Genomic DNA, 7,235 nt, shown 5'->3' on the forward strand with positions numbered 1-7,235 from the left:
ACCTGAGCTCTTTGGTTCAATGAGTGGCTGCAGGCATATGCGATAGGCTGGGAGCAGTGCGAGGGGCTGGAAATTCCCTTTGGGGATGGGGATCAGGCTGTTTACAGCAAGGGAAGAGATGCTGCAGGGCCAGAATCCGGAGACCTCCTGGCAGCATACGCCTGCCAAAGCCCCAGAGACCCTGCGATGGCTGCTCTGGGAAGTCACCCGGGTGGTTTGCAACACACTCGTGGAAGATTCTTGGCTCAGGCAACAGGAGGAAAGGGAAAAACACTACAGTACCCACCAATAGGGTCTTATCCCTATGTGTTGGCAGCAGAGCAGACCACGCATGTTGCAGAGATCTGGAGGAGCTCAGGGCTGCCAAGATGAGACTGAGCCCAGACCCTGTCCCACATCCCCCTTAAGTGACTGCTGTCCTCCCCTCATCCCAAGAATACCATGAGGGCTGCAGCCCCAGTTTCCATCTGTGCTCCAAGCCTGAAGGCCCCTGTGGCAGTTGCCAGCATTGCAAACCCCACATGGCTGAGGCAAAAGTTACAGAGGCAAAGTTACAGAGGCAAAAGAGAGGTTCATGAGGCCAGCTGATATGGTTGTCATTACTCAGCGGGGATGGAGAGCATCCTCAGACTTGCTGCTGTCCCCATTGCTACCTCCCACTGAACAGCAGATCACTTACACAAATGCCACAGCCACTGAAGCCCCTCAGGACACAGCTCTGGTAGATGTGTCTACCCTATGGCCCTTAGCAAGGAGATGAGAGGCCAGACCCAAGTCTTCCCATCGATTTCCAGATACAAATCTTTCTCTGCTTGTTCGCATCTCTTCCCACTCTCTCCAGAGCCTTATTAGATTGCGGCTCAGTGCTGAGTTGGGCGGGATGTGCCCCACCAACAACTCACAGCAGTGGCTTCACCATCACAGCCCACGGGTAGCACAGCTTTAACTTAAAAATAGGCTGATCTCATGTTGTGGGTTAACCCCAGTAAACAGCTAAACCTACAGCTTGCTCACTCCCCGCCCCAAGTGGGATGAGGGAGAGAATCAGAAGGCTAAAACTTGGAAAACTCATGGCTTGAGATGTAAGACAATTTAATACGTAAATCAAAAGCTGCACGCACAAGCAAAGTAGATTAAGGAATTAATTCACTGCTTCCCATCAGCAGGCAGGTGTTTACCACTTCCAGAAAAGCCTTCATCGTGTTAATGAAGTAAATACCTTCATCACATGTAGCATCTACTTGGGAAGACAAACACCGTAACTCCATATGTCACTCCTTCCTCCTTCTTTCCCCCAGCTCTATATGTTAAGCATAACTCCATATGGTATGGGATATCCCTTGGGTCTGCTGGGCTCCACTTTCTTGGCTGTGTCCCCTCCCACTTCTCATGCACCCCCAGCCTTCAGAAAAGGACTTTAGACTGTGCAAGCACTGTTCAGCAATAGCTAAAACATCCCCATGTTATCAAAACTGTTTTGACTGCAAATCCAAAACATACCACCATGTGAGCTCCTATGAAGAAAATTAACTCTATCACAGACAAAATCTGTACAATCTCCATCCCTTATTTGATACTAGTTATGTCATGTTCAGGTCCCACATCATCCAATACAAAAATATCAGTCCTTTGTGTATTGTCCAACTGTGTAAAGTGTCCATTAAATGTCCACTGAGTTCATTTACTCCACGACTTTGGGTTCCATTGGTTGTGGTGGTCACCCAGAACAGGAGAGGTGATGTGTTGTGTGGAGCTATTGGACACCAGAGCCAGCTCAGCTCAGGTCACTGCTGCCCTTGCGCTGCTTGTTGTGAGGCTTGTCCTCCACTGGTTTGGTTGGCTCCTGCTATAGTAGTTCCTGTAACATACAGCTGAAATCATGGGTTACAACAATGTAAAGGTATTCCCATTAAGACCTCCACCTCATCACCATTGATGTTACTAGAATGTTCCCAGGCAGAGCACAGTAAGGTGAATAGCAGCATGGCAAGGACCTAAACAAAAGCAAAAAGCAGCCACTAACAAGTATTACACTCTAAATGCTGTAAGGCAAGCATAGGAGCCTGCCAATTAGCAGATAAATTGCTACAACAGCTATAAATTTGGTCTAGCACACTCCAATCAAATCTCTCATTATCTGAAACATTTCAAGTACCCAAAGGTCCAAAGAGGACTCTATCACAGCCAAAACCAGTATATCTGCCATATCCCACATGAACAGCTTTGTATTTCCTGGTTAGAGCTTCATCAGCCCGCAAGACTCTGGAAGCCCCAGGTGGGATCCCTGCAAGCACAAACCACAAGAGCCAACCCCCTGCTGCTGGGGCCAAAATACAATAGTCAGGGAGCTTTATTTTGATGGACATGAAGGACAGAAGCAATGGTTATGTTCATCCTGTCTGACCACAGGCCAGGAGGTATCATCGACTGAGCCCACTGTCAAGATCAATCAGGTCAATTCCTCTTCTGTAAGCACAACCCAGATAACCCTGCTGTCCATCAGTATGCCCAGTCTCAATAGTTCCATCAGCCAAAATAGCCTGTACTTACAAAAGGTGTGTCTGGCACAAGCACCAGGGAATCACAAACAGGGTAATGGAGTTCATGTGCCCTTGTGCACACGTACATCAGCAGAGCACTGCTGACACCATCCAGTTCTGGTGTCAGCCTTTCAGGAAAGTAAATCATGGATTAAGCTTTGAAGAAGGATGAGAAGGGATATGGCTCATATCCAAGCCAGAACCTCCCTTCCTGACACTGGAGAAGTTTTAACAGATGTCTCTAAAGGGGCCAGAGACTGTTGTGCAGCCTTCACAGACACCCAAACATGTGGTCTCTCACCAGATTTGCCCCACAACAGTATTCATTGGGCACGTTCATTGTCTCACAGTTGCAGGGCCAGACCAGAGAGCAGTAAGCAGTTCTTCATGACTCTGGTTGGCCATTGCCAGTAGCTTGTTCCCCACAGTAACTGTGATGATGAGCTCCCATGGCTACAACAGCCAGTTTCCATGAGGAGAGCTCCACAAACCAAGAGTCATCAGATGAACCCCCCACCCAATATATCACAAGGGAATCCTACAGTGGGCACGAAAGACCCGCAGCCTTCACAGGGATGGAGAACTGGTGGCACTTGTGAAGACCACTGAGCACCTCCAAAGCCCCAGACAACCCTTGGCTGCTCTAGAGATGCCATTGAGTCAGAGCTCAGGATGAACCTGACCCAAACGTCTATGGTCCCCTGCACTCCCAAATCCTGAGCTGCTTCTCACTCCACAAGACCGAGTTGCCCTGGAAAAGGATCTTGGCTGGAAAACTGAGGAAACTGGCATCTCTCCTGGAAATGACCTGGAGAGTTGAGCAAGCAATCTGCCTTGGCCCATCTGGTACTTACCATAGCCCAGAACTGCTCTGTCCTGATGAGCTGGTGTGTCCTATCTCCATCCTTGTGATGTGTCTCCAGGGCCTTGGCAGGCAGATACTGCTAGGAGGTCTTCAGATTCTGGCCCTGTAGCTCTTCCCTTGCCGTAAACAGCCCGATCCCCATTCCCAAAGGGAATTTCCAGTCCCTCGCACTGCTCCCAGCCCCTCACACGCTCCTGCAGCCACCCGCTGAACCAAGGAGCTCAGATGCTTTCTGACTGGCTGCAGTATCTCAAGCCTGGCTCCAGACTGTTTTCTCTGTACTCTGGTAGGTGCCTCTTCTCTTCTGCCTCCCCTTAGGGACCAGGTCAATGTGACACATGAGGTCCTTTCCCCTTTGCAGAGGGTGATGGAGACAGCAGGATGGTCTTAACACAGCCAGGGCTGTTGTGACATGTAGACACTGGATGGAGGGACATCCCTGTGCACTCAAACCAGATCTACCTTTAGTGGCTCTGCACACACATGTGAGGACCAGAAGAGCTCCCATCCCTGCCTCCTCTGATGGGTCCTGTCCTGACACCTCATCAGCAGAGCAGACCCTTCATGCTTCAGAGGTCTGGAGGAACTCAAGGCTGCCAAGAGGAGATTCAGACCAGATCGTGCCCCATGTATCCCAACAGTAATTGACTGTAGTTGCAATCAGGAAGGGGATTTTGCACCCCCAGGAAGACCACAAGGGCCATGGCCCTAATTCCCATCTGTGCAGGGCTCTGCTCCAGTACCGAAGGTCTCGGTGAGAGTTGCCAGCATTGCAAAACAACAGCCTCACTGGAGGGAGAGGGGGAAGATGTACAAACCAGCAGCAGAGGATTGTGTGCCTTTTCAGTGCTGAAAGCTCTGGGAATGTTCCTGCTTTCTGTATTCACCTCGTGCTCGCACCTCTGGAAGCAGGACCACTGAACCCAGCTCCACTGTGAGCTATGTGCCAGCTTCCCAGTGAAAGCATCTTTGCACTAAGCCCAGAAAACCAAAAGCTAAAACATCTCTCCTCCTTGCCATGCATCCCTTCATGATCCAGCAGCCAAAGCTGTGTGGACAGAGATGGAAACTCAATGTTGGAGCTAAAATCCGGAGCAGGAAAGGCAAGGAGCAGAGTTCAGAGCATCTCCTGCTGCCTCCTTGGTGGAGCTGGACAGAGGGCATGGTTATCCGTGATGCTGGCAGTGCTGCACACAGGTGCTTCAGACCCTATACAGACACCCCCTCTATTTGCCTGATGCCTCAGGTATCACGGAAAGGGGCACCAAGTGCTTTTTTGACAAAGCAGGATCATTTCTGAAGCACCATCTGTATTTTCTGATCCAAACAGTGAGACACCACCAGCTGCTCAGAGGCGTGATAACAATTAGGGGCAGGGAATGAGGGCACAAGCCTCAGCACAGCCCCACCACAGTCTGCCAGGACACCCTGAACACCTCTGAGGTGCAGGAACCCCTGTATTCCTGTGTTCCCATCTACAATGGCCCTGCCATTCCAGAGAGGTTGTGTCCCTGTCTGACTGGCTTCCCCTGTACAATAGTGGCACTAAACTCATACAAAGATTGGTCTAAGCAGGTCTGGGGAGAGGGTTTGAGCATAAAGGCAAAGGCCAGGTAGTATGTTTACAACCAAAAGCACACAAAACACCCTGATCTACACAAGAAGAGGTCAGGCTGGATGTCCAACCTTTTGTCTATGCACGTCTCCACCTCCTCATGGAAAGAACCCATAATTCAGGGGACCCCCATATCCCATCACCAGGCCCATCACATTAATCACATCTCCCTGTCTCTCACTGAGTGCCTGTCTAATATCATCTCCTGTCCTTTTGATATTAGTCTCTTTGTCCTGGAACCTGTTAAAATCTGCAATTGCTCATGTACCCCAGAGAATTAAAAGATCAAGCGCATCTCCAGATGCCGAGCCCGAGCTGAGCATCCAGCTGAGCTCGCACACAGCCGCTTTGGCTGCAGCTCTGCAAAGATAAGGGTAATGCTCCAAACATCCAAGCAGCCCTTGGAGGTCAAGCCGCTCTCCCTTCCCACTTGACATTATCTGCCTTGGGATCTCCTGGTTGACATACAGATTTCAGGAAAGGAGTACATCTTATTATTAAAAGCTTTTGATTGCCAGAGACATCCTCCAGCTTGGGCATGTGTTATGTGTCTCTCCAGACACGTGCGCCATCTTTCAGGTCACCTCTGTACCCCTGTCAAATACTGGCATAACATCTTCTTCTAAATCTTCTGGAAATCCCCGCTGTCCCAAGACTTGGCCTCTGCCTGTGCTCGGCACGCTTTGTTGGAATAGGCATTTGATATATGCTGATGTGAGTGACGCATGACATTAGAAGAACTATTCTGGGATGGGCGCAGCCCATCTGGCATTGTACTCCCAAAATTCCCTTTGAGGACCTCCCTGAAAATATATGTGCTGCATCCGTCCACCTCCACCTCAATCCCTTGATCATGAGATCCCAGCGTTCTGACCCCAAGCTGGCCCCAAGAAGAGCTGGGAGCAGAAAACTACAGCGGGGAGACCTGCAGCGAGGGACCCCACCAAACCCACCGGGGAAACGGCAGCATCCCTATGGGCTCCATGCAGGCAGTGGAGCCTCCCTGCCCCGCAGCAGTCTCAAGGCTGTCGGTGGTTTGCAGTGTGCAGGGCTAAGACTGGGCAACCCAGTGGTGCCGTAGAATCATATCGTAGAATCACAGAATGGTTCGGGTTGGAAAGGACCTTAAGATCATCCACTTCCAACCCCCTGCCATGGGCAGGGACACCTCACACTAGACCATGTCACCCAAGGCTCTGTCCAACCCAGCCTTGAACACTGCCAGGGATAGAGCATTTACCACTTCTTTGGGCAACCCATTCCAGTGCCTCACCACCCTCACAGTAAAGAACTTCTCCTTATATCTAACCTGATCTTCTTCTGTTCTAGTTGAAACCCATTTCCCCTTGTCCTATCGCTACAGTCCCTGATGAAGAGTTCCTCTCTGGCATCCTTATAGGCCCCCTTCAGATACTGGAAGGCTGCTCTGAGGTCTACACACAACTTCTCTTCTCCAGGCCAAACAGCCCCAACTCTCTCAGCCTGTCTTCATACACGCTCGTGTCCCCTTCTCATGCTCGTGGCCTCCTCTGGACTTTCTCCAACAGCTCCATGGCCGCCTTATGTTGAGGACACCAGAACGACCAAATCATGTAAGCAGAAGCCCAGAGGAACAAGAAACAGGAGAATGTGGCAACCACATCTTCCTTTGTCCTCAGCACACGGACAAAGCTTTCCTGCCCATCCCTGGGTACCAGACCAAAGCCACCAGCACACCACAACTGCCCCTTCTCCCTATGGGGATGTCCCCATAAAAAATGCTGTCTTCTGGTGCCTCATCACTAAACTCAACACAGAGCAATTTCTGGGAAGCTTTGGATCTCACTGTGTTTGTCCCACTTCCCAGGCTCCCCAGCTGCCCAGCTGTTCCTTTCCATTTGAGCTAATCACAGAGATTAAGGCAAAGACCCAGCCTGGAAGGTTTGCAAACAGCTCCAGCCTGTTTCTGCAAACAGCTTTTACAGTCACGCTCCTGAATAGAAGTACACAGGGTAATAAAGACCATGGCATCTGTGCAGGGAATTCCCAACAAGAACTCAGTGCTAAACCAGTCCATCCAGGAACCAGCCACCAGGTTAGGAACATTGTAAACCATGGGGTCACCAGGCACAAGTCCTTCAAAGAAGCAGCTATGGGAGGCAGCAAGGGTAGAGAAAAGACGCCCAGGGAGCTGTCAGAAAGGACTCATGTCCATAACGTATCTCACCATATCAGA

This window comes from Nestor notabilis, unplaced genomic scaffold, assembly GCF_000696875.1.
Source record: "Nestor notabilis isolate BGI_N333 unplaced genomic scaffold, ASM69687v1 scaffold5518, whole genome shotgun sequence".
Lineage (NCBI taxonomy): Eukaryota > Metazoa > Chordata > Aves > Psittaciformes > Psittacidae > Nestor > Nestor notabilis.